Here is an 8,282-nt window from a genome sequence, read left to right on the forward strand (position 1 = left end):
GAGAGCAGAAAGAGATAGCGAGAGGAGAGAGAGAGACGAGAAGAGGAGAGGAGAGAGAGAGAAAGCGGTGATGAGAAGGGAGAGAGAGGACGAGACGAGAACTGCGATGAGAGAGAGAGATGAAAGTCGCGAGACGAGAGAGAGAGTAAGAGAAATGCTCCGTCTGATGAGAGAGAGAGAGAGAGAGCGAGAGAGAGAGAGAGCGCGCCAGCGCTTGAGCGAGAGAGAGATCAAGGTATAGCACACATGCGTGCAGTCTGTACATATAAGCATAGTCTATTCCCTTCAGGCATCCCTCCCTCCTTTCCCCCGCTCCCCCTTGCTATTACCTCCGATGACCGCAGGGTTCCTTCTCCGAGAGTTTAGCATTAAAACACGTATAGGGAAGCAGACAAATAAGAGACGTCGCCTCGGTGGCGACGGAAGGCTATTTGGGCGCCCCCTTGCGGCAATATAGAGTGCGATCCAGTCAGGAATTCGTGTAAATATATCACGGCCTATTATATGATGGTTTCTGGCTATACGTCTACCCGTGAACAGCCATATATATATATATATATATATGTTTGTGTGTGTGTGTGCGTGCGTGCGTGCGTGCGTGTGTGGGTGCGTGCGTGCGCGTGTGTGTGTGTGTGTGTGTGTGTGTGCGCGCGCGCGCGTGCGTGTGTGCGCGTGCGTGTGTGTGTGTGTGTGTGCGTGCGTGCGTGTGAGAGAGAGATCGGGCCAATACAATTTTTGGGAAACCGGAAAATACCAGATAATAATATTTCGTCATTCGTGACTGGAGTCAAACATTTTAATAAATTTGACTGGAAACTGGGAAATGGGACGTTTTTTTTTATATGCCTCCGACATTGGAAATGGACCCCTTCTTGCACCCACATATGTATATAATCAAGTGCTGATAATACCTCTCTATAAGCTCTTAATATATTAGAGGTATAGAGGATCTTAAATAGAGATATTATTCGCTCTTAATATAATATCTATATATATAATATCTATCTATATATATATATACGGCTGATGTGGTATATCAATGAAAGAAATGGACCCCTTCTTACACCCATATATATATATCAGGAGTACATAATAGGATATTATTATTACTCTCCTATTATCTCCTGTTATGTACTCTTGATATATATATATATATATATATATACGTTCGTAGGCGGACTAGCGTGGTAGTGTAATCATTGGAAGGCTTCTTGGTATGTGGCGTGATGTAGGCGGTACATACAGACAGCAAAATGGGCGGTCTGCTGCCATTACTGGGCACGCGTAGAGCAGAGTCAACGCATATGCAATGATACTAATGTAGGGAATTTTTATGTGTCGCGCGTGTGTGCGTCTGTGTGTGTGTGGTGTGTGTGTGTGTGTGTGGTCTGTGGTGTGTGTGTTTGTGTGTGTGTGCGCGCGCGTGTGTGTGTGCGCGCCCGTGTGTGTGTGCGTGTGTGTGCGTGTGTGTGTGTTTGTGTGTGCGTGTGCGCGTGTGTGTTCCGTGTTGTGCGTACGCGTAATATATATATATAATGGGCTACTGTACGGCGGAGCCGATGTTAAGAATAAAGAATGGCGGCTGACCTTCCACGATCATATTCCTGTGAGCCATCGCTCCAGTCCTAGGCAACGGACGGTGGCCGCTATGTTATTACACCGAAATATATATATATAATATAATATATATTATATATATATATATCAATATTATATATACAAATATATAAATATCGAAGTCAGATCGACACAAAAATTGTCCGCTAATAAATTTGTTCGGTTGAATATATGTCATTCGTTCCGCTCAGTGCGCTTTCATAGTTCATGCCTTTTTGCAATTTGGCGCGCACACACCAACACGCACACACGACGCACGCACAGCACACACACCACACACACACACACACCACACACACACACACAACCCACACACACACACCACACACACACACACACGCACGCACGCACGCACGCCACACACACACACACACACACACACACACATACGCTCGTGCTTTCAGCGCTAGTAAATTCTACAGTTGCCCTGGCCACCTGCCGTATCGCTCGCAGCGTGTGTGTGTGTGTGTGTGTGGTGTGTGTGTGCGTGCGTGCCGTGCGTGCGTGCCGTGCGTACGTGCCACGTACTAGTGCGCTCCGAAGCGACGTCGGCACGAATGGTAACGTTTAGGTCGCCTGTCATTCCATGGCGAGGTCAGAGTTCCATGTGTATTAACGTCACGACATAGCATCGCGCGTTTACAAACGGCCGCCATCTTTGTTCGGGTTTTCTTACGAGATGAGAGAGCTAAACGTCTACCTAGAACAGGCACGTATATATATATATATATATATATATAATATGTGTGCGTGCGTGCGTGCGCGCGTGAGCGCGTGTGTGTATGCGTGTGTGCGTGCATGTGTACGTTGCGTGCGTGCGTGCGTGCGCGTGTCTGTGCCTGCGTGCGTGCGCGCGTCTCTGCACGCATCTGCGTGCATGTGGATAACAGGGAATTCTCTACGTGCGCCTAAATTCGTATAGACTATTTTCGACCGCTCGATTCGTCAGTTTGCTACATAATATTCCCAGTTTTATTATTACGTGATGCTGTAGATACTGCCATACTCGTAACAGAACACAGCCTTCCACTGACTCATTAAAACGCACTCTCTAATTTAACGCCTCTTCGATGATGTATACATGTTCGCGGCCGCATAATTAGGATGTCCATGCTCCGGGGGCCGCCCGCATGTAAGTTGTTGTTCTTAATAAAGTGTGCAGACGAATTTTCTTCTCTCTCGCGCGCGAATATTGTAAATTGCACCACAAATTGCACATGTGCAAAGACACGTCCGGCGTTAATTTAATTGCATGTGTGACGCGCCGCTGAAACTGCGAACTTTGCAATGTTTTTGTAAAACCTGAACGTTTGTATTTATTTTACGTGTACATACTGTATCTTGCGTGTAAAGATGACGATGCATAAATATATATATATCTCTCTCTATATATATATATATCTCTATAAACATATTGAGGTGAATATGGAAACCTCGCTTGTATATAATACGTATTAAAATCAAATTTTCTCCTTTTAACGAACGTCTTTTCCTTGAATTTTTCTCTCACGTTGTTACTCGATCCAAATGTTTATTTGATGAAATGCGAAATGATATGCGGATACGGATGAAAGCTTGATTCATCGCTACCTTCATGCAATAACTACTACAAACCCGCATTACAAACTGTAACGGCAAGTCATATATATATAGTCAAGGCAAACGTGAGGCAGAAAATGCAATACACTCATACTATACTACAAATAATTTTATTAATATTGTTATATTAGTAATAATACTCAAAACATTTGTTTTACTCACATCTGACGTTACATTCAATATAATAAACATAATAATAATATTAATAATACTAATAATAACAGAATTGAACGAAAATGAATTCTTATTTTACTTAAACCTGATATTAATAATAAACGTAATAATATTTTTAGACATAACAATAATAAAAATAAGCATAATAATAATTATTAGTTAATAGATTTTCATAAATCCAAACACGCTGAATGACTGAACGAATGTCTCGGTATCGTACAGCGAAATTTTATTACTGGTCTCAGTGTGAATTCGTTTATATCACGATTATAGTAAGAATTTGGCACACGGTTATGGCTAAGGTCTAGGTTTAGGGTTTGAATTGCGACAGATTTTTGAGTTAGGGTTAAATGTTAATTGGACTAGAAATACATCTAAGGACGTGGTTACGAATCGAGATGGATACAATCAAGAGCTAATAATACCTTATTAGGTATTATTAGCTCTTGATACAATACAGAATTGAGGTTAGGGTGATAGTAAGGGATGAAGTTAAAACTACGGAGCTAGTGACCTCGCCGTATTGCTATCCAGGTGACGTCTCAATGCGACTCCGTGCCACACACGCACGCACGCACGCACGCACGCGCACGCACGCACACACACACACACACACACATCCTCCGCGTAAGACACACACTCGCACAGACGCACACGCATCACGCTACATCGCACAACGCGACACAGCGACACGCATGGCCACGCACACTGCACACGCACACGCACACACACACACATACGCATAACAAATAACAGACAGTTCATCCGACGCACATACACAAACATACATTACACATCACACACACACACCCACACAACACATACATCACACACACACAACAGTATGCACACACACGACACATAACACATACACATACCACGCACACACACACAGCACACACACACACAACACACGCTCCACACCTACTACATACACGGGCAGTGCACACGCAGCACGCACGAACGCACAGTCGCGCACACGCACCACGCACGAGCGCATCACGCACACGCAGCACGCACGACGACACACGCACCAACGCACCACCGCACACGCACATCCTGCGACGCACGCAGCGACGCATCGTCCGTCCGTTCTACGCGGCGCACACTCCTCGTCATTTCAGCGCACTGCCTCACGCACCGCTTCGACGCCTCCCGCACACGCCACATTCTCTCACTCTACCGGCGCGATTGGCACCGTGGATGTGGTCGCACACGCACACGCACAACAGCACAACGCACAACGCACACAGAACACACACAACATCAATATCGGCAGCAGGCCAGCAGTTAAAAAAGGCGCACGCGTTGCAGCGCCAAAGCAGGCAAAAAGCGGCCCAAAAGCCCAAGTAGCAGTAGCAGGCAGTAGCAGCCGCAGAAGCAGTAAGGGCAGAGTAGGCATCCGAGCAGGCAGCAGCATAGTAGCAGCGAAGCAGCAGTAGCACACGTAGCAAGTAGCAGTAGTAGATAGTAGGCAGCAGGCAACACAGCAGCAGCAGCCAGCAGCAGTAAGTAGCAGCAGTAGCAGGCAGTAGCAGCTAGCAGCAGCAAAGCACAGCAGCAGTAAGCAGTAGCAGCAGTAGTAGTAGTGAGCAAGGGGGCAGCAGTAGCCCGCAGGACGTCGTTGACAGGCGCGATCCGCGGACCGTCGCCGCTAGGATTAACGAGATAATTTCACGTATTCATTACAATATTCGAGTCGCGATCGATTCCGTCGGCTTTACGCCAACGCGATGCGACTGTCTGCATCGCTAAAGCTAGCGGGCAGTAGCGGCAGCAGCAGTAAACAGCAGCAGTAGCAGCAGGCAGCAGTAGCAGAAGCAGGCAGGCAGCAGTAGCAGCAGCCGTACAGTATCCCCCCCGCAGGCAAGTAGTAGCAAGGAAGCAGGCAGCAGTAGTAGCAGCAGTAGTAGTAGCAGCAGCACAGCAACAAACAGTGAACAGTACTAGTGGCAGGAGTAGGCCACAAGCAAGTAGCAGAGCAGCAACTAAGTAAGCAGCACAGCAACAGTAGTAGCAGCAAGTAGGCAGTAAAAGAAGTAGCAGCAGTAAGCCGCAGCAGTAGCGTAGCAAAGCAGTAGTAAGCAGTAGTAGGAGCAGGCAGTCAGCAGTAAGTAGCACCACCAGCAACAGCCAGCAGTAGCAGGCAGTAGCAGGCAAGGGCAGTAGCAGTAGCAGCATACAGCAGCGGCAGCAGTCAGCAGCAGCAATCAGGACAGCAGTAAGAGTAGCAGCGCAGCAGCAGTAGCAATCAGCAGCAGTAGTTAACAGGTACTAGCAGTAGTAGAGGCAGCAGCAGTAGCATAGCAGCAGCAGTAACTCAGGCAGCACAACATGTACGTAGGCAGCAGTAGCAGCAGTAGCAGGCAGTAGCCGCAGCAGTAGCAGTAGCAGCAGTAGTATGCAGTAGTAGGAGCAGGCAGCAAGCAGTAGTAGCACGCAACCAGCAGGCCAGCAGCATAGCCGCAAGCAGCACAGCAGTAAGGCAGTAGCAGCAGTAGCAGCAGCGGCAGCAGTAACCAGCAGGCAATAGCAGCAGTAGAAGCGTAGCAGCGCAGCAGCGCAGTAGCAACAGCAGCAGTTACGTAACTAGTACCAAGCAGTATAGTAGCAGGCAGCAGCAGCAGCAGCAGCAGTAGTAAAGCAGGCAGTTAGCCAGCGAGGCAGTTAAAGCAGCAGTATTAGTAGTAGTAGTAGTAGTTATGTGAGTAGTAGAGCAGAGCAGCAGCAGGCAGTAGCAAGTAGCAGCAGTAACTAGAAGGCCAGCAGCAGCATCACAGTAGTAGTAGTAGTAGTAGTAGTGAGTAAGTAGTAGTAAGTAGAGTATAGTAAGTAGTAGTAAGTAGTAGTATAGTAGTAGTAGTAGTAGTGTAGCAGAAAAAACGCTGGCTGGCACTATAGAGTTGACTATCACAGTAAAAGAAATTATATGTTATAATTTATCATATTTAATTTAGTATTGTTATATTATTGTTTATATAATAATGAGTGCGGGTGCCCGTGCGTACGTGCGTGCATGTGTGCGTGTGTACGTTCGCGTGTGCGTGTACGGATACGTGTGTGCATGTGTGCGTGTGTACGTTCGCGTGTGCGTGTACGCATACGTGTGTGTATGGGTGTTGTGTGCGGTGTGCACTCACCACAATGAATTTTAAACACATTAGTGGAGATTTCCCATACAACAATACCCGGATATAAAATTACCATTTGTAACGCGTCGAACAATAACTGTCTCATTAATTAATTAATTTAGAATTATTGCCCGATAATCCCTCATTGTATAATATAATTAAGCATCGATGGTCCATGGAGTAGGTCTCTGTATACGGCACACGTTTTTGGCTGCGTAGCGCTCTAAAGCTTCGTCATTGATTGGCCGCTTTATATGTTACACAAACAACGGCATACGTAGCAACGTTTCACGAGCGCTCTCTCTTTCTCACCCCCCCCCCCCCCTCTCTCTCTCTCTGTCCCTTTCCCTCTGGCTCTCTCTGTAGCTCTCTCTCTTTCTCTCCCTCTTTCTCCCTCTCTCCGCCTCTCTCTCTCTCTCTCTGTCCCTCTCCATCTGGCTCTCTATGTAGCTCTCTCTCTCGCTCTCTCAGTCTGTCTGTCTATCTCTCTATCTCTATCGCGACTATATTCGTTTATTCGTCTGCCGTACGCGCTTGGTTATTTTTTATACATTGTTATTACTATTATTATTATCAATATTATTATATTTTTTTATATAATTATTTAATAATTTATTTATCTGAACCACATATATGATATAGTCATATATGATATAGTCATATATGATATATATATAGTCGGTATGTTAGATATCACATGATGAAGCTTTCCTCTCCGGACACAGCAGCCAACACCAGCACCACCACCAGACATCAATCGTAAATCTATTCGTTAATTTCGTTTACACAATTCGAATCATCATCGTTCGAATCGTCATCAATTCGAATATTAGAACAATCGCGGATTGCTGCCAGCTCTGCTAATTAAAAAAACATACATGTTTTGATATGAAAAGAAAACGAGTGTGTGAGAGGAACAGAGCGAGAGAGAGAGAGAGAGACAGAAAGAAGGGGGAGAGAGAGAGAGCGAGATAGACAGAAAGAAGAGAGAGAGAGAGATAGGAGATAGAGACGATAGAGAGAAAGAGAGGGGGAGAAGCGACAAGAGGACAGATCGAGAGAGAGAGAGAGAGAGAGAGAGAAGAAATGAGAGAGAGAGAAGAGATGATAGAGAGAGGAGAAGAGAAGAAAGAGAGAGATCGGAGAGAGAGAAGAGAAGGCAGAAGAGAGAGAGAGAGCGAGAGAGAAGAGAGAGAGAGAGAGAGCCAATCGAAGAGAGAGAAGAAGAGAGAGAGAGAAGCGACGTAACCAGTACAAAGATGCATGGCCAGCAGCGGCTCCTGGGTTACCGGGCGACACAGCAGCAAGTCACAGCGCCTGGGTTACCGGACCGTCACATCAGCAACAGGAATTCCCCACGGTTAACTGCCCTTACGACAAGCGATGATTTATAAGAACGACATTAATAATGTCTCGCCCAGCCCGCATGCATACTAATATAATATATGATATATACGAATCTCATGATATACTGCCGGAACGGACGGACGGGTGGGAAGGACGGGGAAAGGGACGGTAGACGAGCGGCGATCTGCACGACGGACGAACGCCACGTGATCTGATCAGGCATGGACGAACGGACGGTGAGGAAGGGTGGGTTGGCACGCGGACGGAACGGAGGAGCGGGTGTGAGGAAGGGTGGGTGAAGGGACGCGACGGGACGCGGACGGGTAGAGGGACGGACGGACGACGTACGGACGTACGGATCGAGGACGACAGACAAGACGGATGGAACGGACGGATGGACAGACGACTGGACGC

This window comes from Priapulus caudatus, unplaced genomic scaffold (genome assembly GCF_000485595.1).
Source record: "Priapulus caudatus unplaced genomic scaffold, Priapulus_caudatus-5.0.1 Scaffold1700, whole genome shotgun sequence".
NCBI classification, from domain to species: Eukaryota; Metazoa; Priapulida; class Priapulimorpha; order Priapulimorphida; family Priapulidae; genus Priapulus; species Priapulus caudatus.